The sequence below is a fragment of the Geotrypetes seraphini genome, chromosome 18, assembly GCF_902459505.1.
Source record: "Geotrypetes seraphini chromosome 18, aGeoSer1.1, whole genome shotgun sequence".
Classification (NCBI taxonomy): Eukaryota; Metazoa; Chordata; class Amphibia; order Gymnophiona; family Dermophiidae; genus Geotrypetes; species Geotrypetes seraphini.
Genome location: NC_047101.1, coordinates 42,922,806 through 42,948,751, shown reverse-complemented (window position 1 = coordinate 42,948,751; position 25,946 = coordinate 42,922,806). Strand labels below are relative to the sequence as shown.

Genomic DNA, 25,946 nt, shown 5'->3' with positions numbered 1-25,946 from the left:
TGTATAGTTATTAACTAATATTTAACTAAGTTTTAAAGTTTTAAAGAATGTTTCCTTTATACGTAAATAAAGAAAAGTATATAAAATCGTACCCGTTTGAGGCTTTTATGTATGCAGCGGTGACGGTGACGGGGCGGTGAATGGGGTTGCAGTGGCGGTGACGGGGCGGTGAATGGGGTGGCAGTGGCGGTGACGGGGCGGTGAAGGGAATGGCGGTGACGGGGCGGTGCAGAGGATGGTGAGACGGGGACGGGGCGGTGACGGGGACCAATTTTTTCACCGTGTCATTCTCTAATCTAGAGGTCAATATTCAAAAGCACTTATCTATACAACAGTACCTGCTATCCAAAAAAATGCAGTTGACTCGGTGATTGAGGTGTGCTAGTCACATAGTGCCTTGGAATATCCTTATAAACCGCATCTATAGTCTGCAGATAGTACAACCCTCAGCTCTCAATGTACTCGTTCATTCCTTAGCTATCAGTTGTATCAATTATTGCAACTTACTCTACAGGGGAATTAGGGTCAAAGACTGTAGATCAGTGTTCTTCAACCACCGGTCCGTGGACCAGTGCCGGTCCACAGAAATTTCCTGCCGGTCCACAGGGCCAGCACGTGCATCAGGCCCAAAACAGTGTTCTTCAACCGCTGGCCCACGGTGCGATTGATGAGGCGTTATCTTCGAGCCAGCTCCCTCTTCCTCACTGATTCAGTGCACAAAGCCACGGGGAGCGGCTCCTACGGGCAGCGGCTCCTACGGGCATCCTGCGCCTGAACCGGAAGCCTTCTCTCTGACGTTGCAACGTCAGAGGGAAGGCTTCCAGATAAGGTACGGGATGTGCAAGGTGCAATTAGTACTATTATGGGGGTGTGGTCTGGGGTGGAGATTGTGTAGAGATGGGCGGAGTCTGGTCCACGACTTAGCCCAGTGTTCTTCAACCGCCGGTCCACGGACCGATGGCGGTCCACAGAATAATTCCTTTATTTCTGCCGGTCCATAGGTGTAAAAAGGTTGAAAAACACTGCTGTAGATGGCTTCAGATGATCCAAAACACCACCATAAAATTAATCACTTTGGACACCGCAAATACGATCACGTGACTCTTCTACTCAAAGCAGCGCACTGGCTTCCTGTTCCCCACCATATTGTCTTTAAGAGTCTCTTATATTTAAAACACATTATTGTGCCTCGCCAGACTTCTTACTCCTTACTGTCCATCATGCACATTACTATCACAGAACTAGAATCTTCTCGTCATTCCTACTTTTCGTGAAATAATTCTTGTTACCACACGCAGTGCCATTTTTTCTATTCAAGGTCTTGAACTGTGGAATCAGCACCCTTCCTCTCTCTGACTCCAGGCTTCTTTGTCAAATTTCAGATTGGAACTCAAGACATTTCTCTTCTCAGATGCTTATTCATGTAAACCATTCTGAACTCCCTTAGGAGAGCGGTATAGAAAATTGAATAAATAAATAATCCTTCTATTTTTTCCCAGGGTCCCTGCTAACCAAGACACAGAGACAACCTTATGTGTTACCTCCTCCCTTCCTTTACTATAGTTCTCCCAAGCACCCCCACTGTCATGGCTTGACACTCACACTCCCCTCCCCAAAACTTAGAATGTAAGTAGCTTAAACAATTTGGGGCAAATTTTATAAACAGTGTCCCATTTTAGCAGCGATGGGCATCCTACCATTGTATACCCAGCCAATCGGGATGCACAATTTTAGGAAAAAACTACCTGAGGCAGGCGGCCTACACTGTAGCATTTTTGTGGGTCTAGGGAGATGGGTAGGAACAGCTAAGCTCGCCCAAGACTGGGCATGGTTTCACCCAGAAGTGACCTTGGTGAGTTTAAGTGGCCCTAGGGGTCTCCCTAGAGCTGTGACAGATGTCTGAAATGTAGGCCACTAAAATGTTGGCCTACATTTTAAATAGATGCAGACAATGAGCTGAGCAGCTAAACAACTACGGCAGGGAACCCCCGAACCCCACCGCAAGTTGGCCAGAAGAAGGGATGCCTACTCCCTCCTACCACCACCCCCAAACCCCCCTGACATGGTCCAAAGCAGGAGGGATGCCCAATTCCTCATGCCGCCCAAAGCCTGCCCATATATAGTACACCTTTACCATGCTCATCTTGTGCTCTAGACGCACAGAGGTTGAAACACCTCGCTAGACATACAGAAAGACGATAAGGCACTTGGACATCCTGGTGATTAAGACATCCAAGTGTTGATTTAGGATGCTTTTTGGGCCTCTAAGTTTTTTGATTATGAGCCTGAAAGTATATAATGAGCTTTTTTTTTAGTGAATGAAGGATGAAAAATAGCAGTGAATTAATAGAACTACATTATCTTATGAAGTTATCATTTTGTATTTGAAACCGGGGGACATTACTACCGAAAAGAGTTTGCACTGACAAATCTTTTCCACTTCGTAGCCAAGTCTGTACAAGGAAATTACTGCTCAACCAAATAAATTGCTAAGTCAAGATAGATTTCTTTGCACACTAATGTATGTTTCAGAGATGCCTCATACCAAGGATGTGATCATACTGAGATATGACATTGAATCTGGGGGTTTTCCTATTGAAAATCAATACATGGTTTATTTAACCAGCTGCTGCAAATGGATAGATTACTATTGGAATAGCATATATTTGCCAAAATCAATACCTTTACAATTGACCTAATACATATTTCACATTACTGTGCGTGTAAGTGAAACCAATATGCCACCAGTCTACAATCAACTGGAATGTATTTTCTGGAATAGCTTTGTGTCAGGGCCAGCTCAAGGAACTGTGGCACCCTGAGTCAACTTTTGCATCGGCACTCCCCCCCCCCCACACCCATATCTCTCCCTCTATTTCAAGCCTCCTACTCCTCCCCAATGCTGGTGATTAAAGAGTGCCAAAATCCAAAATCCCATTCTGGCACCTCTCCCTCCCCACTCACAGAGGGGAAGGAAGAGAGGAGAGATTTTAGAGTGGGATTTTGGCATCCATTATCACTGCACCCTAAGCCAGTGCCTCACCAGGTCCATAGACTGAGCTGGCCCTGCTTCTGCTAATTGCAAGTGTGCAAGTTAAACCAACAAAATGCATTTTGCTAGCAATATGCTTCAGGAATAAAATTCTCTCACACACACTGGGTCGGATTCTGCTTACTGCGATCAAAGTTCTGCGCAGTAAATCTGTGTGTGTGCATTGCCAATTGTGCATACAACTTAATTAGTTAACAAGCCAATCAGTGCCAATAATTGTCAATTAACAAGGAATTATTGGTACTAATTAGAGTTTATACATACAACTTTCTAAGTGTATCCTGTAAAGTGGTGCATGTAAATTCTAATATGTGGCTTTCAAAAAGGGGCATGGACAGGTCATGGGCATTCCTAAAAATTAGGCGCAAAGTTATAGAATATGCCTGATCAACTTAGGGGCAGACATTTAGGTCTGATTTTCCTTGGCATAAATCTCTGTGCTTAAATATTAGATGGGCAGTATGCGTGATTCTACAAATTGTGTCTAATTCCAGAGTGAGTTAATAGAATCACATTAAGTGCCAGTGGTGTAGTAAGGGGGGCAGGGGAGTGAATTTCCCTGAGTGCTGTCTTGGTGGGGGGCCAGCACCTCTTATCCTCTCATTTCCACCCCCCCCCCATTTCTTCTAGCTCTTTGCCAGCGCAAGTGCAGCTCGCACCAGCCTTGGCTTTCCCTCTGACGTCACTTTCAGGTTGCGGGACCAGGAAGTGACATCAGAGGGAAAGCCGAGGTCCGCACAGGCAGAAGGTTGGAGATGCTGCTGTGAAGGGGAAGTTAAAGAAGTACAGGAGAAGGGAAGAGGCGCACACAGCAGGAGGCTGGGGAAGCAGTGGGAGCAGAGAAGATACATCTCCCACCCTCGCCACAGCTAAGCGCTGACCTTTTTAACAACAATTTTTTAGGCGATATATATAGAATTTTGGCCTTTGTCTCCTATCCCTACATTTTTGTATCACTAACCTAACTGAAAACCTGGGGATCACCCAATCAGTGGAAGGTATCTAGGTAGTATGTACCCCTGAATGTTTGCCCCCATTATGATTTAAAATCATGAAGAAAATATTCAACTGGTCAGTGACCACATAAAAGCTATATGAATATCTTATTCATTTAACTTTGCATTTTAAGCCTCAGTATGTTTCAATGCTGAAAATGCTGGCATAATTTTATAATTCCTTGACAGAAGGTGCTACTTACCTTCATTTAAATCTTGCCTAAAAATGGAGATTCATTTTATTTATTTAAAACACTTAAGCCCAAATTCTGTAACCGGCGCCTAATGCTAGGCACCCAACTAGATAGGCGCCTATCTAAATTGATTAACAAGCGCAATTACTTTACATTAGAGATTTCTATTCCGTCACTGCCTTGTGGTTCAAGGCGGATTACAAAAGAATTACAAAAAACGTATTACAAGAAGATATCTGGTAATTTCTACAGGAGATAAAGAGTAGATGATGAGATTGCTTTGAGGAATCAGGAAGGTATTGGGAAGTGGGAAGGAGCAAGTGGTATTAAGCTTTTTAATCAGCAATAATTGAAACTTAGGCGCCTATCAAGAAAGAGCGATTCTGCAATAAGGTGTCTCTAAAAATTTAGGTGGCCTTAAAAAAAAAATAGGCGCTATGCACGTTAGGCGTGGGTGTGGCTACATGTTAGGCGCCTTGTTGCAGGATCACTGCTCTTAAGCGTGCTTAAGCGCTCACATAGACGCCTAACTTTTAGTTGTGTCGAGTGCTGGCCTATTTATTGGGCGCCTCCAAACTAGGTGCCGCTTTACTTGAATCGTGCTGAACAGTGCCTATTTCAGCGCCTAACTTTTGGGCGCTTCTTATAGAATTTGCCCATTAAAGCCCACCTTAAACCAAGTGGCTAACAATAAAACACACATAATAGAACCATGTTTAGGGGTTGTTTTACTAAGCTGAGGTAAAAAGTGGCCTTAGTGTGACCTTACATAGATCTTTCCTACAAGCTAAGGCCATTTTACCACAGATGTTGCCATTAGTATGTCTCATCTTATCAACTTGCAACCTCAGGGTCATCAAGTTTATTAAAAGATTTGTTTGAACCACTTATTCAGGTTTCTAAGCGGTTTACAACATAAAATTACATTAAAAACAAGGGATATTAAATAACATCAAAGTCTGACTTAAAACTCTGTTAACATGTACGGACCTACATTCAAACAATAGGGTAGTGGGGAAGAACTACAATTATTATAGGAAAGGTGCAACATAGAAGGAAACAACAATAGGAAAGGGAAAAAATAGCAGAATGCTTTAGTTTTGTCCTTAAAAGGACAGTTGTTTATCCAAAGGCATCTTGGAATAAAAATGGTTTTAACTTTGCTTTAAATTCTTTTAAATCGGACTCGCTACGTAGGTGGTTAGGTAGTGAATTCCATAAAGTAGGGGGCTGTAACAGCAAAATTATTAAAGCGCAACGTATTAATTGATTTCAGGGAGGGAATAGTAAGGAGATTCTGAGATATAGACTGGAGACCATATCCAACAGACCACCAAAACCTGTTGTTTCTTTCTCTACAACATAGTTAAAATGTGACTTTTTCTTTCTGAGCACACGGCTAAGACCCTCATCCACAATCTCATCACCTCTCACCTAGACTACTGCAGCGTGCTTCTCACAGGTCTTCTGGCAAACCATCTCTCTCCCCTTCCATCTGTTTGGAACTCTGCTAGACGCCTCATATTCTGTCAGTGTCATTATGCCACATTACCCCTCTTCTCAAGTCACTACATTGGCTCCCTCTCTACTTGCTCATACAGTTCAAACTCCTCTTATTGACCTACACGTGTATTCACTCTACAGCTCCTCAGAATCACTCCTCTCTTATCTCTCACTATACTCCTCCCCAGGAACTCCATTCATCAGGTAAGTCTCTCTTGTCTGTAGCCTTCTCCTCTACTTCCAGCTCCCAACTCTGTTCCTTTTACTTCGTTGCACTATATGCCTGGAACAACTACTACTACTACTACTAATCATTTCTATATCACTACTAGCTATACGCAGCACTGTATGTCAAAACAGAGAAGAGACAGTTCCTTCTAAAAAGAGCTTACAATCTAGTCAAGACAGACAAACTGGTCAAGAAGGTGCATCAATACACAGTGATCAGGTATGGAAATTACAGAGGAAATGATAAAGACAAATAACAAATATTGGTGCTTAACAGGTGGGTTAGAGTTTGGAATTGAAAGTTATCTTTGAAGAAGTGGGCTTTGAGTCTGGATGTGAATACTGCCAGAGATGGAGCTTGACGTACCGAGTCAGGCAGTTTGTTCCAGGCATACAATGCAGCAAAGTAGAAGGGATGGAGTCTGGAGTTGGTCATAGAGAAGAAGGGTACAGATAAGAGACTTATCCAATGAGCAGAATGCCCAGGGGGATGTGTGGGAAGAGGAGAGCGAATACACTATCTGCCTTGTCATTCCCTCTATAATTCCCTACCTGAACAGCGTGTATAGATTCCACCTTTTTTGTCCTGTGTGTCTGTCATAATTAGATTGTAAGCGTGTTAATGTACAGCACTGCGTGCATCTGGTAGTGCTATAGAAATGATAAGTAATAGTAGTAGCCATTGTTTTACCTCCAGCTATTTTCTAGGCGGTAATGGCTCATGCGGTATCCATGCATTAACCAGTTAGCGTGCATTCTTTGCCCATGACACATCCTTGCTAAAAAAAACTTTTTAGTGCATGCAGATCTCAAAGTTACTACAGGGCACCTGAATGCATCCCGCGATACTCTATTGTTTGCTCTATTAGGCTTGCGTTAGCACCTAACACAGCTTAGTCAAAGGGTCCCTTAACTTGAATTGGCTTTTTTTATTCAGAATGTAATTGTTTATTATTGTATCATGTAATTAGGATTGTGTTTGTTGTTTTTATTTTTGCTTTTTTTTTTTAAGTTCAGTATGTTTTATTGAAAATTTTGCATAACATAAGAATAAAACAATACTAATACACAACAAGAGATCTAGTCAAAATTACCTGTACTGGAAAACAGTAGATACACAAGTCAAAGCTCTGAACCAGGCAATAAAAATACAACATTCCATATCAGTGTAAAAGGAGGGGAAAAAAGGGAAAAAGAAAAGGGAGAAATAAACAGTGCATGATACATAACCTATAGCAATGATGACATTTGTATATAATCAATCAAAAGAACATACCACATCTATATATAATATCCATCACCAGAGAGAATTAAAGATAAAATTGACAATGACAATGACGAAGTGTTAATGTAGAGGGGTTATTGAAATATTATTAATGCAATGAGTGAGGGCTTGAGTCATTAATAAATGACGAATCGGCATATTGGAGAAGTGGACTCCAGAGTCTGTTGAATTTAGACATTGAACTTGATCTTTCCGCCGCAATTTTTTCATATTTAACTACCAAGCAAACAGTGTTCCACCAGGAATCATAGCTCGCAGATTCAAGATTTTTCCAGTTCGAGAGTATAGTCTTGATTGCTATAAGGAGAAGTAAATGAATGAGATAATCTTCATCTTTAGTAAATCCTTCCATTAACTCAACACTTCCCAAGATAATAGAGCTGTAAGTCAGTGGTATGGACGCTTGAAATAAGTTATTAATATCAGCTAGAACTTTAGTCCAAAAGGGAAGGAGTAATGAGCATTCAAATAACATGTGTCTGAGATTACCTTGGGAAGCACCACAAGACCAGCATTTGTCAGATACTCCATGATGGAAACGAGCCAGCCGACTAGGGGTCCAATAAGCTCTGTGTGTAAGAAACAAAGAGGTTTGGAGAAAGGATGCCGATTTGCAAATGGCATGGGTTCGTGACCACAAATATTCCCATGTTTTTTCATCAATTTCAATTTGAAGATCCAGGCTCCACTTCTGTTTCAGAGGGACGAAACAGTTTTTGTAATCGCATGTATTTATACCATCTAGATGCTGCTTTTCTGCAATTGGACATAGAAGCACAGAGCAATAGTATATCAGGTGTAGTTGCAACCAACCTTTGGTGATTATTTTGTGCGGTGATAGCATGTTTAAGTTGCAACCAATGATATTGCTGAGTATTCGGCAGACCACTAGTAGCACATAGCTGGTCAAAGGTTTTCCATACAAAACCATCATACAACTGATTTAATTGATGTACTCCAGCAGATTGCCACATTCTCCAGTCAACAACATTATTTTGTATACGAATGGTATTGTTGCGCCAAATGGGTGAATGCAATGTGTCCAGCCATTTAGAGTTGAGTGACAATTCTATTCGTTTAAAAACTTGAATCATGGATAGTAGTATATGATCGCGAACGAAGGTGATGAAGGTGGTAGCATGAAAGGAAGGAGTTGCAAGCTATGAGGATAGTATCTAGCTTGTTCAAAAGTTAGCCAGCGAGCGATTTGTGTTGAACAGGAGTCAGAGGTCAACCAACAAGCACCTTGACGAGTCAGAAAAGCAAGATGATAGTCCAATAAATCTGGGAAATTTACACCCCCATGTGTTCTGCACTGTTTCAGCTTGTGAAGAGCAATTCTGGGTGTATTATTATTCCAAAGAAATTTAGTTAGCAAAGACTCCAGTTTTTTATAGACTGACAACGGGAAGAGTATAGGTAACATGCTCAAAGTGTATAGTATTTTGGGAGCCAACACCATCTTTATCGACTCTAACCTCCCCCACCACGAAAGATTCAAAGGATTCCATTTGAGAGTTTGAGCCTTGATGTTATCCAGTAATTTTGATGAACAATTTTCAATGGTGAGGTCCAGAGATTTGCCAAAAGGAACACCCAAATACGTCAATGAGGATTCAGACCAACGAAAGCCATATTGAGTAATGGTGTGTTGATGCATATATGAGTTTAGAGGCATGATTTCAGTTTTTCTATTGTTGAGTTTGTAACCTGATACAGCCGCGTATTCATCTATAAGAGAAAGCAATGGAGGAATAGAGTCAGGCGTGAGATACAACAGGACATCATCTGCATATGCTGAGAACTTTATTTCAGAATCCATACATTTTACTCCAGTGATACAATTGTTAAGCCTTATGGATTGCAAGAAGGGCTCCAAGGCAAGATTGAATAGAAGTGGCGAAAGTGGACACCCTTGTCTCGTTCCCCTGGTGGGTTTGAATTGAGTAGATGTAAGTCCATTGATTCTTACATTTGTTGTGGGGTTTTTATTTTTGCTTTAATTAAGCGGCAAATTGCTTAGAGTTTGCAATAGTGATAAGTACATTTTGGGCCGGATTCTACAACCAGCTCCGGTATCAGGCGGTGCCTGCAGAACTGCAGCCACATGTAAAGTAGACACCAGAAATGTTGACCAGGGTTTTACTGGCCTATATTTCTGGCGCTCTACTTTATATGAGACTTGAATCCACAAGGGCTCCTACCAGCACCTACGGTCACTTCCAGCACAAGTCACACCCACTTTGACCATAGGCGCTGGCAGGCACATCTATGGACAGAATATCGTCGCCTGCAGGCACCTACCTTTTATTTTTTAAATTAGTTTTTAATTGATTTTAAATTATGTGGTCAATTACCTCATCGTTTATTGCCAATTAAACCAATCTATTCTTCGCTCCATAAGACACACTTTAACCACCCCCCAAAAAGGGGGTGGAAATAAGGGTGCGTCTTAAGGAGCAATTACCCCCCCAATACTTTTTTTAAACTCCCCTTTCCGCAATGCGCGGCGGCGAAAAGGGCAAACAGAATGCTAGGAATGATTAAGAAGGGGATCACAAACAGATCGGAGAAGGTTATCATGCCGCTGTACCGGTCACAAAAACTGACTGCAGCCAATCGGGGAGTAGTCCTGGACCAGGCAGGAACATGGACAGCACGTGCCTGCCTTCTGCGCCACTCTGCCAGAACTGAAGAGCCGTCTGGTGAGGGAGACGGCAGGAGCGCGGAAAGGGGACTTTAAAAAAGGTACCGGGGGAGGCTGCTTAGGGGGGGTGCCTCTGCTGCCTACGGAAGGGGGGGGCCTCTGCTGCCTAGGGGGGATGCTTGTGCTGCCTACGGACTTTTCACTCTATAAGACCCTGTCCCGGCCTACCACTAGACCACCAGAGGGGATACAGGGCAGGGTGGTGGGATTTTTTTTTTCTTGGGGTTTTCTTCTCTATAGGTGGGTGCATCTTATGGTCAGGTGCATCTTATAGAGCAAAAAATATGGTAAGTTATGCAGCAGCAGGATGCCTACCGCTGCTTAACTTTTGGCGTCCCTGTGAGAATCAGGGCCTTAATGCAAAATAATCATAAAATGAGAACAACTGAGATATACTACAATAATAGGATAGGCTTAGTAATGTTTGCCAAGCTCAGTCAGAAAAGTAATTGATGTTGTAGTTTTCACACCCTTTTCTCATAGGACCAGGGACACTTGTTGCTATGGTAATGCATTGTGACCAAACCTAATTAAGCTCTTTAAGGCAGCATTTAATTGACCTTCAACATATACAGTACTGTTCAGTAAATACTTCACATGAGTAACAAAAACTCTACATCAAATTACAAATTTACAGCATATCAAACCAGGTGACCCACAATGATAGACTAGTACTAACAGGGTCTTAAATCGACCAAAATATCAAACATCATTAAGTCAAGTCTATAGGTCAATAAAGGAACAGTATATGCTGAAACCAATGCAACACAAAGGCTTTTATCATAACTCCCTCTAATCCTTTTCCTTTCCTATACACAGATTGTACTTCTTTCTGAATCCCTCCATTTTTCTTAACTGCTTTTCTACGCCTTTACTTAAGGTTGAGAAGCCAACCACGCTGTATTCCAGAAGAAACTGAAAACTCTACTCTTTGACAATTAATATTGTCAAGATCACCGCATGCACCTGTTTTTTTGCTTAGTATAATTAGGGTCTTCTTCTCCTTTTCTCCCCCTTCCTGCCTCCCATCTTTGCCCCTAGTTACTCTTTTCCTACTACAGCTCTCCCTTAGTATTCGCGGTTTCCCTATTTGCTAATTCGATTATTCACAATTTTTTTCTTCTATTTTTTTTCTATTTGCAGGCTGCCTGAACCTCCCCGGACCTTACCTGGTGGTCTAGTGGTGGTGCGGGGCAGGAGTGATTTTCCTATGCTCCTGCCACATGCAGAGCCATCATCAAAATGGCTGCCGTGAGTTCCCATTGTAGTCTCGAGACTACAATGGGAACTCACGGCAGCCATTTTGATGACGGCTCTGCACCGGGAAGGAGAATAGGAAGATTGTTCTGGCCACGCATCACCGCAAGACCACTAGGTAAAGTCCGGGGATGCAGAAGGAAGGCGGGGGTGGGTCAGAGCCGGCCCAAAAACTTATTTGCAGGCCAGCTCTGCACCTAACCCCCGCAAATACAAAGGGAAAGCGCTACATGTTGCCTAGAGCCTGTTTAGGCTTGTGCGACGCAGATATTAGATTAGATATTTTAAGTTTTCCAATAAACTAAACTATGAGGTCTGTTTTCTATGGTGCAGTAAGTTTTTTTTGCCAGCCAAAATTAATACACTGTACGTGCAAAGGTTGTGAAGTAACTGTTGCCCTCTGCAATTTCTTCTTGGACAAGATGAGGAAGATGGTGAGAAGAAATCATGTTTTCCTCCCAAGCACTCCTTGATGTAATCTCTAGGCCAACATAACTCATCCCCTGGCTTTTCATTTAGGAGGTCAGCTAGAAAAATCTTTAAAAAGTTATAGTTTTATACATAGATTGAGGCAAATGGTAGCTCTACTATCTAATACATTTTGCAATACAGCATTTGAATACAAGCATAGGGTTTTATAATCATTAGCTCTCATTTGGTTTATTAATGTACCATAAGATTTAAGGGATAGTTGCTAATACTGTATGTGTGACAGGGTCTACGTTCTCTCATGTAGAGAAACCCAGGTTCTTGGAAAAGATTAAGGTGGAAAAAGGTAATTGCACAACAAAATTGACTATGAACTGCAGAATGAAGCCTTGGGAAGAAAGGTAGAAAATGTAGGGTTATCAGATTTGTGTCCAGAGAAACCCGGACACTTGGCCTCGTCCCATTCTGCCACAAGCCATGCCCCATTCTACCTCTAGTTACACACCCTACAAAGCCTCTTTGTTATTTTCTGACCTCTACGTCACGTCTGGAGGGTCTCCGAGCACGCGGGGATGCATGTGATGTCATCTACGCATGCTCAGAGGCTCTCCAGATGCCAGGAGGTCAGAGCTTTCCAAAACCCGGAAAAACTACTGAGATTTGAAAGTCCATCCGGGCACCCAGATAGTCCTCTAAAAAGATGATGGGAAAAGTTAGGAGAGCATCACACAGGAATCTTAAGTAGCCAGGTGGATGGACTAATGAGCCATAGAAAGGAGGACACAGGCCCATAAGACACTCTAACCAGTGTGAGGCCACAGAAATATCCAAGCTGAAAATGTCCAAATCTAGACCATTTGGACATGGGAGGGGCCAGCATTGTAATGGACTGGCCACACAGTCATCCCAGTAGAACAGTAGGGCACCTTAGAGAGCACTGCTGTGAATTTCACATAAAGGGTGCCAGATATACATTTTACCATAACCCCCTTCTAATGTATGGTGATTCCTCCAAACCGCTCCCTAAACCCATTATACCTACCTGCCTACCACCCAATAGCCCTTATGGCTGCATGTGGCATTTTATATGGCAGTATAGTAGGATTTTGGTGGGTTTTGGTGAACTCACTCTCTTTCCCCCCCCCAAAAAAAAAAAAAAAAAAAAAGAAGAAGAAGAAAATAGTGCATACCTGTCTCTATAACAGCAGCATCTAATATAGGAAAGGTTAGAAGAGCATCATACAGGTGTCTTAAGTAGCCTGGTGGATGGGCTAATGAGCTTGGTGGGGTTATGGTGAGATGTATATCTGGTACCCTTTTATGTGAAGTGCACAGCAGTGCCTTCTAAGGTGCCCCACTGCTCTGTTGGGATGTCTATATGGCCAGACCATTACAATGCTTGCCCTTCCCACATCTAAATGGTGCCTATTTAGATGTTTCTAACTTGGACGTTTTTATGATGGCTAACTTTATTTGACATTTTCAATCATAAAAACGTCCAAGTTAGAAACATCTAAATAGGCACCATTTAGATGTGGGAAGGGCAAGCATTGTAATGGTCTGGCCATATAGACATCCCAACAGAGCAGTGGGGCACTTTAGAAGGCACTGCTGTGCACTTCACATAAAAGGGTACCAGATATACATCTCACCATAACCCCACCAAGCTCATTAGCCCATCCACCAGGCTATTTAAGACACCTGTATGATGCTCTTCTAACCTAGAAGTTTGGCAGCCGTAAGACATTCAAGTAGGGGATTTTCAGAAAAAATTATTTGGACATCCCATTCAAAAATGGCTGTTTCACCATCTCCGACTTTGGACATTTTGCCGGTCTTAGATGTCCTATCAAAAATGACCCACCATGTCAATTTTAAGCCCTGGCCAGTTACATTATAGCAATCAAAAATAGACCTGCTTTTTACATAGCCCAATGTGGCCACTAAACTTGACAGTCAGCATTTAAAATTGGTGGCTATCATGCAATATAGCCAGCCAAGTTTAAGCTGGTTATCTCCCACTGAATATTGGGGGTTAGTGAGCTTCAACGGCAACTCTAGTAGTTGGAGCCTAAGGACAGTACCAGATGGATTTCTAAAGTCTATGGCCCAGAAGAAACAAAGAAAAACAATTTAATCATGAAATTGTAAATCATGTAATTGCAGGGCAGACTGGATGGATGGTTCAGGTCTTTATCTGACGTCATTTACTATTCTCCCGTCACCCCTTTTACAAAACCATGATAGCGGTTTTTAGTGCAGACCAGTGCGCTGAATGCTCTCAACAATCATAGAGTTCCTATGAGCGTCGGGAGAAGTACAGAGCTTTCAGCATGCCGGCCTGTTCTAAAAATCGCCATCGCAATTTTGTAAAAAGGTGTGTGTGTGGGGAGGAGGGGGGGTTATGTTATCATGTAAATACTATTTGACCAACCAGGAGCCATCTCTGGCCGGTTAAACTAGATTTCACCACACTTTTAGCAAAGGGCCCCTAGATATTAACTAGCATGAATCTCTCTGAACTGTTAGAATTCTTGCATGGATATGACTTGATTAATGCTTTTCACTAAGTCATGCAATGATCATGGATCAGAACTTCATTTGCTGAAATAAGGCAACTGGTCAATATGGCTTTTTCAGTTAATAGTTCGAATAAGCAGCCACATATATATTTTAAAATCTAGACTCCTCCACTATAGACTAAATAACTAAGGGTTCTTTTACTAAGCGCACTAGAAGTTTCTAGTGAGGGCCAGTGAGGTTAGGGTTACCAGAAGTCCGAATTTCTCTGGACGGCTTTTCAAAACTAGGCACTTTGTCGAGATTTTGAAAAGCTTCCATGAGATCGTGCCTTGCAGGAAGGCATCCGTGCATGCGCATGCTCTCCTGCCTGATGAGAGCAGGTAGCGGGGGTGGGGGTGGGCCTGGACGGGATTGGGGGCAGGACTGGGTGGGCCCGGAGGCGGGTCTAGGGTAACCCTAGGTGAAGTAAATGCTCTGATGCTCATAACATTCCTATGAGCGTCGGAGCATTTACCTCGCCGGCCCGCAATAAAAACCTGTAGCGCTATTTAGCATAATCCAGCATAAGTTACAGATCAATAAATTACAGACTAATATTTTACTGTGTATTTATTAATGGAGAAAAAAATATTCTGAGTTAGGTGATGCATTGTGAGTTAATAGTGGTGGTTTTATTTTTCATAGCTAGTGACCCTGGTTGTTTATGGAAAGAATGAAAACAGGAGAAAAATGAATAGCTGGCAACCAGGGGCTATGACACTTGTTCTGTCAAGGCTAAAAACAGAGAGGCCATGACCAAGCCCTTTCAAAAGACCTCCAGTGAGCAATGGCTCTGGGAACAAGATGACAAATATATTGTACAACTGGAATCTGGACAAGGCTCATATTCTGGCCACCCAATCATCACAAAGTGCCTCTGCCACTAACTTTGAAGAAGGACATAAAGCAAGAGGGTGGGAAAGGACTGGAGGGGATCTTTAAATAGAGATAAAGTAAAGAGTATGGTGGTATTTGTCTGGCTTTTCCCCTTGGGACTTGGCGGTGGTACAAGCATTCTTTTCTTTTGAAATCACCATGCACCAGATCCAAAGAAGGGGCCGCTCTCTTCTAATGAGTTGGTGAGCTGCTGTTGCTGGATGGATGGTGCCTTTAGCACCCAGGGAGATATGAATGACCTATTCATTTTGTGGCAGATCTGGGGTATCACGCTATGCTCTTCATAATATCAAACAAAATAACTTCATTCCTTATGAGCTCTGACAGCTGCCACCCCTTTTCCCCTTACAATGCTTTATTGATACATATATCAAATCATTCAAAGCACTGATAAAACACAGATTGACCCCATACATTTAATTTCCTTGTGATTAAAACCATTTCGAAAAAGGTCCAGAAAGGCAGAGAGGTGAAAAGGAAAGAGTTGCATCTGTGAGGACATTTTTACTCGGATGAAAGGGTTATTGTTTAGAATTCAAAATTGCTGCTGGAGATGAGGACAGGGTATGTAATAAGCAAACAGCCCTGCAGCCACAACAGTCTTTATAACCTTAAGGACTGAATAGGCTCTTTTTTCACAGTTAAAGGGTGCCAGCTGCAAGCCTTGGATCACTGTTAAAGCACTTAAGTGGATTTTGTCGGGGGGGGGGGGGGGATGCCCTGCCAAGGAACAAGGTTATAGCAGATTAGCTGAGAAGCTACAGATCAGGATTGAATTGTCAATTGGTAATGTCATAGTATGGGTGGGTAGGATTGGAATAAAAGGAGTGATACAGGATTACTGAATACTATAGCTATAGAGATTTCATAATCAACAGTGGGGGTGATACAAACCCATGACTGAGGTACATAGAACCAGGTTGTTCAAGGTTGTCAATGACAGGCTAAATTAGGCCTATTCCAACCCCCCCCCCCTCACTTGCATGCATGGTTAGTAGTCTTGAATTCCCTCCCCCCCCAAAAAAAAAAAAGACAGAACTATAAGTCTAAAATTGAGGACTTTTATGTCCTGGAGCTGTCTGAAAACCCTAGAACAGTACCTCCCAACTAAACTATATACTGTATAGCCATACTGAGTCAGACCACTAGTCCATCAATACTCTGCTTGCAATAGGAGCCAATCCAGATAAAAAGTACCTGGTAGATTCTTGAACAGTCACAAGAGTCCATGCTACCCATCCTAGGGACAAACAATGACTTTCCTATGTTTATCTCAATAGCAGACTATGGCCTTTTCCTCCAGGAATTTATTCGGACCTTTTTTAAACCCTGATATACTATCTGCTGTTACCACATCAACTTGATTGAAACATTCAAAATAATGAAGGGAATAGACTTAGTAAATAAAGACAGGTTGTTCACCCTCTCCAAGGTAGAGAGAACGAGAGGGCACTCTCTAAAGTTAAAAGGGGATAGATTCCATACAAACGTAAGGAAATTCTTCTTCACCCAGAGAGTGGTAGATCTGTCTCCAGAATTGTGGAGGTTAAAAGAGGAGTACCTCAGGGCTCTTTCTGCAATTCTGTTTAATATTTATATGTCTACTTTGGTTGAAAAGTTTCAGGAGATACCGTATATACGCCAATGATATATATATAATTTTTTTCCGGTGAGCGATGCACCCACTGCTAAGCAATGTTTGCAACGATATATGGAAATGATTGTGGAGTGGATGGATGAACATGATCTGAAACTAAATGTTAATAAACAGAAGTGATGGTAGTGAAAGGTCAAAGGGATAACTTTGAATTAGAAAGTGTCGTTGTGATTGGTGAGAAATTATTAGTCAAAAAAGAGATGACGGTATTGGGAGTATGTTTGGATAGCTGTTTGACTATGGATAAACAAATATTGAAAACGATTTGGATAGGTTATATGCAATTGCAATATAGATTAAAACCTATGTTACTAGCATATGATTTCCGTAGTGTGGTGCAAGCAGTAATACTAAATAGAGCGGATTATTGCAATTCTCTTTATTTGGGAGTTACTAAAGTGAAGATCAGGGCACTGCAGGTGTTAATTAACTCTGCCGCAAGATTGGGGTTTCAAGAATGACTCGTATAACCCCCGTGTTGAAACAATTGCATTGGTTACCTATGCAGCAGAGAGTATAGTTTAAGATTCTTTTAATCATACAGCAAATTTTATATCACATTTCTCCAATGGCACTAAAGGAGTTTTTTTGAAATCTATCAACCCCGAAAACGTTTGAGATCTGAAAACAGTATGAAGTTGAGTTTGGAGGGTAAGATGTTAGTCTCTCATGTTAAGATCGGGGCAACAATGCTGTCTGTAGCAGGCGCCAAGCTCTGGGAAGCACTGCCTGGTATTCTGCGATTCTGTGATGGGAGACTGAACTTCAAGAAAATGTTGAAAACGGAATTATTTGTCAATGCCTTCTTGTGCTAATGCTATTCTCTTTTATTGCCTTCCTGTCCTGTAAATGTTTTTATGGGATTTTGCCTTTCCATCTTGTAGGATGAATTTAAAAGAAGGTTTTAATAATGATACCATTACTTAGGGCTCCTTTTACTAAGCTGTGATAGCGGTTTTAGCGCACGCTTAGTGCGCGCAGAATTGCCATGCGCGCTAGACACTAATGCCAGCATTGAGCTTGGGTTAGTTCAAGCCACGCATCGCATGCTAAAAACGCTATCGCAGCTTAGTAAAAGGCACCCATAATGTTTTATTGTGTTTGTCTTGTTGAAACATATTTAGCATAGTTTTTATGCGGTATATAAATTTTTAAATAAATAAACACTGCCATAGAGCTGATGCTCGTGCCGGTGAGATGGACTAAGTGTATCTGCGCAGCGGGGCAGGAGTTCAGAAATCTTGCTCCTGCCCACTGCACCTCCACCAATGATCGGTAGAGGACCCGCTGCACCTCCACCAGATCAGCAGAGGTAGGAAAATAGGGAAGGGAGGAGGAGGGGGGCAGAGCCTGGCTGCGGCGGCCTTAAAAAATTCTGGGAGGGGGCATTGACCTGAATATAAACCGGGACCCCCATTTTTGGGCCAATTTTTTAGTCAAAAAATCCCAGTTTATATTTGAGTATATACGGTAGCTTAGCAGAGATAAAAAAAGGTTTAGATAATTTCCTAAAAAAGAAATCCATACACCATTATTAAGATGGACTTAGGAAAATCCACTGTTTATTCCTAAAATAAGCAGCATAAAATCTGTTTTTCATCTTTATTGACATTTATAGTTATATAACAAGTAACCAGCAATTGGCCAATAAACTGGTAAATAGTAAACAAGCAGTGATACAGATGTATACTTCCCTACACTAAAAGGACATTTACTCCTGCAGCCTCCGGTGAAACAATATGATGTAATAAAATCTGTTTAATCCTTGGGATCTAGCTAGGTACTTGTGACCTGGGTTGGCCACTTTTGGAAACAAGATACTGGGCGGACCTTCGGTTTGTCCCAGTATGGCAACTCTTATGTACGTAAGTGGTCCCACAATAACTGTATAGTAAGTGCAGTGCATTCTCCAAGGCCATTAATCACCCATGCCCCACCTAGTTAGCACAAAAGTCTCTTAACACACAACTTAGTTTGTGGTAGCCTTAAAAACTACACATTACGAGAGGGTGCTGAAAAGTTCTCAGCCTAACCAACTTCTCAAATTCTGAGTATTTTGCCACTGTAGCTGAAAAGAGTGTTATTTTATTTTGCAAAGTGTCAATCTGCAGAATTGTAATGCTATGTTTTGACATTGTCTCAGATCATTGATTGAACCATGTCAATGAAAAGTGTGGAATTTTCAAATGTGGAACTCCGAGCCATCATACTCCTCAGTGAAGAAGTGGTGTGCAAACTGTAACTTGCTGTGCCAATTAAAGGAGGCATTGACAGGAAAAAAGGAGAGGGAAGTTACTTAGAAACATAGAGTATGACGGCAGAAAAGGGCCGTTGGCCCAACACATCTGCCCACTCAAAAGAACCCTCCCCTTAAAAGGGCACTCCCTCTAAGCAAATCCCCTGAGTGAACCCACATGTTTATCCCATGGTTTCTTGAAGTCGGGTACGTTGCTGGCCTCAATTACCTGAGTTTGAAAGGGTGACAATTTTCAAGTGATTCGGAGGCGATTGCAGCAGCAGAGCAGTATTTCAGTGACCAGACATCAGAATATTTTTTTGGAAGGGTTATAGAAACTTCAGACATGATGTGCCAAGTATGTTGAACTTAGAGGTGAATATGTGGAATAACTTGTAAGTTTCATGGTTCCAAGTCATTCCCTTCTTAGCTGGGCTGAGAACTTTTCAGTACCCTCTTGTATTAGCCTAATGCACTTTAGTAAAGGGGCTACTAAGTGCTGGGACTAACTACCGCGGCTTTGTAAAACGGGCCCTTAGAGTTTTAATAACCAGAAGGGATGGGGGGGGGGGGCATTCATGAAAGAGCATTAAGCATGTTAGTGCGTGTTAACAGGTTAGTGCAATCACATTAGCGCACACAATTGTGTTAGCGCAATAACCGCTAAAGATACCCATTAGCACTAATGTGATTGCACGTGTTAACGCTTTTCATGATATCCCCCCTAGGTTTCAAAACTAAACAATATGATCTCTAAAACCTAAACTTCCTGCTACCGTAGATACTGTATTTTGCACTAACTAAGCCTCTTTACAGCAGTTTCAGTGAATTATAATGATCCAACCCAGCTATTATAAACGCCTGTGTCACAGCTTTCAAATTGTGCAAAGACAGATAAGAACGCAAGTGACAAATGACTTTAAAAACAAAACCAAACCAGAGGATGTTCTTACTGTCTCAGAAATCTCTTCTTGGGGAAAAAAATGAGCATCTGATCCAATCTCGTACCTAAATTACAAACAGATGGACAAAGGAATGTCAACATCATTAACTATGATTTTTAAAACATGAGGTACAAATCTGCCTAATCGTATTGCCTAGTCTTCCCTAACTTCAGTCTTCCATTTATCTTACTACCCTCCCCTCTCCCCCCCCCCCCCCCGTCATCCAACCCAAGGATCTGAATAGCAACTCAGTGAAATGAAAATGTTACTGTGGTTCTCCACAAACCAAGCTTTGGGAGTTTAGCTGGCACTGGCCCATCCTAATTTGCTGAATCCTACATTGAAAGGATGAAAGAAACCATCTTCACCCTGAAACCCAGCCACCTATTTCTGATGGACTGTGTCAAAGGCGGCCGAAATTGCCACTAAAGAAAGCACCAACGTCTAACCCAGGGCTGCCCAAGTCCGGTCCTCGAGATCTACTGACAGGCCAGGTTTTCTGAATATCCACAATGAACATGCATGAGAGAGATTTGCATTCCAAGAAGGCAGTGCAGGCAAATCTCTCTCATGCATATTCATTGTGGATATCCACAAAACCTAGCCTGCCAGTAGGATCTCGAGGCAGCCCTGGGTTTCGAAATGAAATCCCTGCACCTGCTTTTCAGGCCTGGAACCCATATAGTCTGCGCTTGCAAAGCTTCCCAAGGGAAAGAAACCAGTGGCACTTCAGCAGGGCCGGCGTGAGCAAAGAAGGCAGCTGCCCTGGGCCCCCTTCTATCCGCGGCGGTCTGAGGTTGCTCTTACCTTCCGTCGCCCACATATCCATTTGGGCCGCGGCAGCCGACCTGAACAGCGGCCTAGGGGTCCCTTCGCCCGGATCCTCCCAGGCGGAAACCGGAAGTGGCGTCATTGGGCATGGACCGCGGCAGGGAGGAGGAGCCGGAAGCGGCGCTTCCGATTGGCTGCGGCGAGTCCCCCGCAGCAAAAATGGGATTTTTCAGCGATGGACGGTCAGAGCAACGTCAGACCGGCGCGGATAGAAAGAGGAAGACACAAGGGTGAGGAAATCCCCGTTACTAGCTGTAATTTTTTTTAAAAAAGTAGAAAAGGGGACTGAGAGAGGGAGTTTAAAGCAGTGCCAGACTTTGAGTGTGGGAGTAGGTAAAGGGGAAGAGTTTATGGGACTGGAAATAGAGGAGGGGAAGAGAAAGATGGTGGGCAGAGAAGAGAAATAGAAAAGTTGGACGTGGGGTGGGGTGAAGGAAGAGGAAAGATACTCGAAGAGAAAGGGAGAGATGGTGAACCTGGGGGAGGGAGGGATAGATAGGGGGAGGCTAGTTGGGAAGAGAAAGGGAGAGATGGTGGACCTGGGGATGAAAAGAAGGGAGAGAGGGATGGAAGGGAACGTTTCTCTTTCCCTCCAACCCATTCTTCAGCATTGAGGGGGAAGGGAAGAACACAACAATAGAAAAGAGAGGAAGCAAACTGTTGGACCATGGGGAAAGAGGAAGAGAGTTGAACCCATGGGAAGGAGGAAAAAAATCAATATGTTGGAGACAGGCATAGTGAGGGAAATGGAGCCAGAGAGGAGAAAAAAAATGAATAACAGACACTGGAAAGAGAATTAGTAAAAGAGAGAGAAAAAGCAGAAAGAGAAACTGGGACCAAGATGATGGAAAAACAAAATGTCCAGACACCAAGGTAGAAAAAAGTGTTTTATTTTTAATGAATTAACTGGAATATGTTATCTTAGGGATATGTGCATGACAAATATTTTTGTATTGTAGTCAATGGCATAGCCATGCAGCTGATTTGTGAGGAGGGGCTGAATGGGCACCAATTTTCTCCCTACTTGGCTTGTGGAGATCCCCAAGCCCTGACAACTGAAGAGCTCTTCCTCCAGTCTGGCAACCAGATGTCTCCAAACTTTGCAGCTAGTGGCAGTATCCTCAAGCTGCCAATTTTTTCATGCATACATGAGAGCCAAGCAGAAGGGGGGAGGAGGTAAGGCAGTAGCTCTGTCATACTGCTGGCCAGCTACAGAACTTTGAAAGTTCTGGTCACTGGATCTGAGGAGGGGAAGGAGATTGTCATCAGCTGATGAGGCTTGGGGATCTCTACCAGCTACATCAAGGGAGATGTTACATAAGAACATAAGAAATGCCTTTACTGGATCAGACCTTAGGTCTATCTAGTCCGGCGACCCGCATACGCGGAGGCTAAGCTAGGTGTTCCTTGATGAAGACCTTGTTTACCTGTATCCCTCAATGTGATTTGCAAGAAGGTGTGCATCCAACTTGCCCTTGAATCCTAGAATGGTGGTCTCCATCACAACCTCTTCTGGGAGAGCATTCCAAGCGTCTACCACTCGCTGTGTGAAACAGACTTCCTGACATTTGTCCTGGGCCTGTTACCCCTCAGTTTCAGTCCATGACCTCTTGTCTGAGTCACATTTGACAATGTGAATAACGATGTTTCTTGCTCTATTTTGTCGAATTCTTTTAGTATTTTCAAGGTCTCTATCATATCCCCTTGCATTCTTCTCTTCTCGAGGGTGAACAATCCCAGTTTTCCGAGGCGTTCTTTGTAGCTTAAATTCTCCATACCTTTTACTAGCTTCGTGGCTCGCCTCTGCACTCTCTCCAGCAGAGTTATATCCTTCTTTAGGTAGGGAGACCTGTGTTGGATACAGTATTCCAAGTGTGGTCTGACCATTGCTCTGTAAAGCGACATTATGACGTCCGCCGATCTACTTGTGATCCCCTTCTTTATCATGCCCAACATCCTGTTTGCTTTCTTTGCCGCCGCTGCGCACTGAGCCGACAGCCTCAGGGTCCTGTCTATCAGTACACCCAAGTCCTTTTCTTGTTCGCTCTTGCCCAATGTTACACCTAACATTTTATATTCATGCTCCTTGTTTTTCCTGCCAAGGTGCATCACTTTGCATTTATCTATATTAAACTTCATCTGCCACTTTTCCGCCCATTTCTCCAGCTGGTTCAAATCTCTCTGAAGTTCTTCCCTGTCCTTTTGTGACCCAACTGCCCGACATAGTTTTGTGTCATCTGCAAACTTGATTATATTACTTGTTGGTTCTTCTTCCAGATCATTTATGGAGATATTGAATAAGATGGGCCCAAGAACCGAGCCCTGGGGCACACCGCTTGTCACCTTCTCCCAGTCCGAAAACTTCCCATTTATGCCCACCCTCTGCATTCTGTTTTCCAGCCATTTGCCTATCCATCTTAGTATATCCCCTTCTATTCCATGACTTTGTAGTTTCCTCAGAAGCCATGCATGTGGAACCTTGTTGAACGCTTTCTGGAAGTCCAAGTATATTATATCCACCTTCTCAAAAACTTGAAGTAAATTCATCAAACATGACTTCCCCTTCCTGAAGCCATGTTGACTAGCTCTCAACAGGTCGTGATTATCCAGGTGTTGCACTATGCTATCCTTAATTAGTGCTTCAACCATCTTCCCAGGAACCGACGTAAGACTCACAGGTCTATGGTTGCCTGGTTCTCCTCTCGATCCTTTTTTGAAGATTGGGATGACATTCGCTATCTTCCAGTTATCTGGTATTCGCCCGGTTCTAATTGACATGTTAGCTAGGGATTGTAATAGTTTTCCGATTTCTACCTTAAGCTCCTTTAACACTCTCGGGTGAATTCCATCTGGTCCAGGGGATTTGTCACTTCTTAGTTTGTCAATCTGATAGTATATCATGTCCAAATCCACATTCACTGTGGTGAGGCTTTCCTCTATTTCTCCCTTAAATACTCTCCCTGTTTCGGGCACTGATGCAGTGTCCTCCTTGGTAAAGACAGATGCAAAGAAAGATTTTAGCCTATCTGAAATCTGTTTGTCTTCCTTGATGCACCCTTTTCTTCCTTGGTTGGCGAGAGGGCCTACTGCCTCCTTTGCTGGTTTTTTCCCAGCAGGCTGTTCATTTTGAGAAGGCCTAAGCTCAAAGTGGGAGGCCCAGCCCCTTCTCATGGTTATGCCACTGATTGTGTTCAGTACAAAATGAAGTTGCAGAGTTAATTCTTTGTGTTTCCAGTTCAGTTTTGGTATTCATATTTCTATTTCTAATTTGTGATCCATTGTTCTGTATTTGGTGAAGGTCTGTTTTGTGTGTGAAGAAGTCATTTAAAGATGGGTGGGGAAATTGGGAGACGGATAGGTAGAAGAGGGGCCCCCCTCCTTAATTTCTGTCCTGGGTCCCTTTATGACTAAAAGCAGTCCTGCACTGCAGGCTACTGGAGTTTCAAAGAGAAACTGGAGTTCAAAGGGAAGCTTTACCACCATTCTCTATGGATCCCTTTTCCTACAACTTAGCACTCAGAAATTAATATGTGTTATATGCCATGTAACCCACAGATGGAAAGAGGATGGGACTTGTATACCGCCTTTTTGTGGTTACACATTCAAAGTGGTATACATATATACAGGTATTAATTTTGTACCTCTGGCAGTGGAGTGGGACTTGCCCAGGGTCAGAAGGAGCAGTGCTGGGATCAATCCCACAACCTCAGGGTGTTGAGGCAGCAGCTCTACCACTAGGTCACTCCTCATCATAAAATAGGATGCACAGAATTTAGTGCATGCTAATTCCATTAACGAGTGCTAAGCTTTAAGAAAAGGACCCCTAAACAGAGGCAGATTGAATGCTCTTCTGAGCAGAGACTGTCTATTGTATGTTAAAATGTACAGCGCTGTGTATGCCTTTCAGTGCTATAGAAATAAAGAGGAGTAGTAATCTCCAAAAAAGTTTCCACACTTTTAAACACTAATTATTAAATATCTCAAATGAAAATTACATCACTTTCTGCAAGGTGAGCCAGTTTGTCTGACTAGTCATTTGACATTCTATGACATACCCTCTTACCACTTCTCCTACCCCAATCATTTCTCATGAAAATATAAATGTACACAAACTTTTTTGAAGAACCCTCGTATTACACCAAAGAAAGTGTTTTATGTTATCCTTGAAACAGGCTCCTTCAGTGGGCTGAAACATGACTTCTGATGCACCCTTAGAATCAACTAACTTTTTCAGCCAGTATAATATGTTCATGGATTATATAATATTCTCAAGCAAAATACAGATCTAGCAGCTTGTTCAAGCATTATTTTCTTCTTTAACAGTCATTTTTCTTTGTTAACAGTTGTTAAAATAGGGTGCCATTTTGGAAGAAAGAAGCAAAAGGGTTTGACACTATGTCTTCCAGCCAATGTAAAGTTTAATAAAATCAAAATCTTTTTGACTCAACATGGAGCAATGTTTCAGCAGACACCCACCTGCATCATTAGTCACAAATTCAATTTGATAATTTCTCACTGTGCTTCACAAAGAAGCCACTGCTTTCCATGGGATTGGTAGCATGGAATCTTGGTACTCTTTGGGATTCCAGAATCTTGCTTGTGACCTGGATTGACCACTGTTGAAAACAAGTTGCTGCCCTAGATAGACCATTGGTCTAACCCAGGGGTGTCAAATCCCTCCTTGAGGGCCACAATCCAGTGGGTTTTCAGGATTTCCCCAATGAATATGCATGAGATCTATTTGCATACACTGCTTTCATTGTATGCTAATAGTTCCATAGCAAAGCAGCAGATGAATCCAGACTAGTGGGTATAGCTCACATCGACCAGCAGGTGGAGATAGAGAACTGATTAACAGTTGGCCTTAAAGCCTGGTGTTCCTCCTGTTGATTCAGTTTTGCTCTATCTCCCAGCAGGAATGGAGCTTACTCTACTAGCTCCTGGATTCTGGCTGGGGCCGGTTTAGGTGGTGTTCCTGTGGCTTCCTCTGTTAAGACTCGGTCTTTTTCAGTAGGACAGGGGTGCCTGGCTGAGCGGTGCCGGCTTTGGGGGCTACACCTGGGCCCTCCCAGGTCCCTTCTCCACCCTCCCCTCCGTTGGTTTGAGCGGGTTCTTGGGCCACTGCAGGACTTTTGTTCTTGGGTTTCTTCATTCCAGTAAAAAAAAAAA

General features: G+C 42.7%; 1 long non-coding RNA gene across 2 annotated transcripts in view; it reads left to right on the top strand.

The window, feature by feature from the left end:
• Positions 1–20,944: 20,944 nt before the first annotated feature.
• Positions 20,945–25,946, top strand: part of LOC117351897 — a 212,152-nt gene continuing 207,150 nt past the window's right edge. For both annotated transcript variants that reach the window (XR_004537524.1, XR_004537523.1), the window contains exon 1: positions 20,945–21,007. This is a non-coding gene — a long non-coding RNA (uncharacterized LOC117351897). The remainder of the gene's footprint in view (positions 21,008–25,946) is intronic.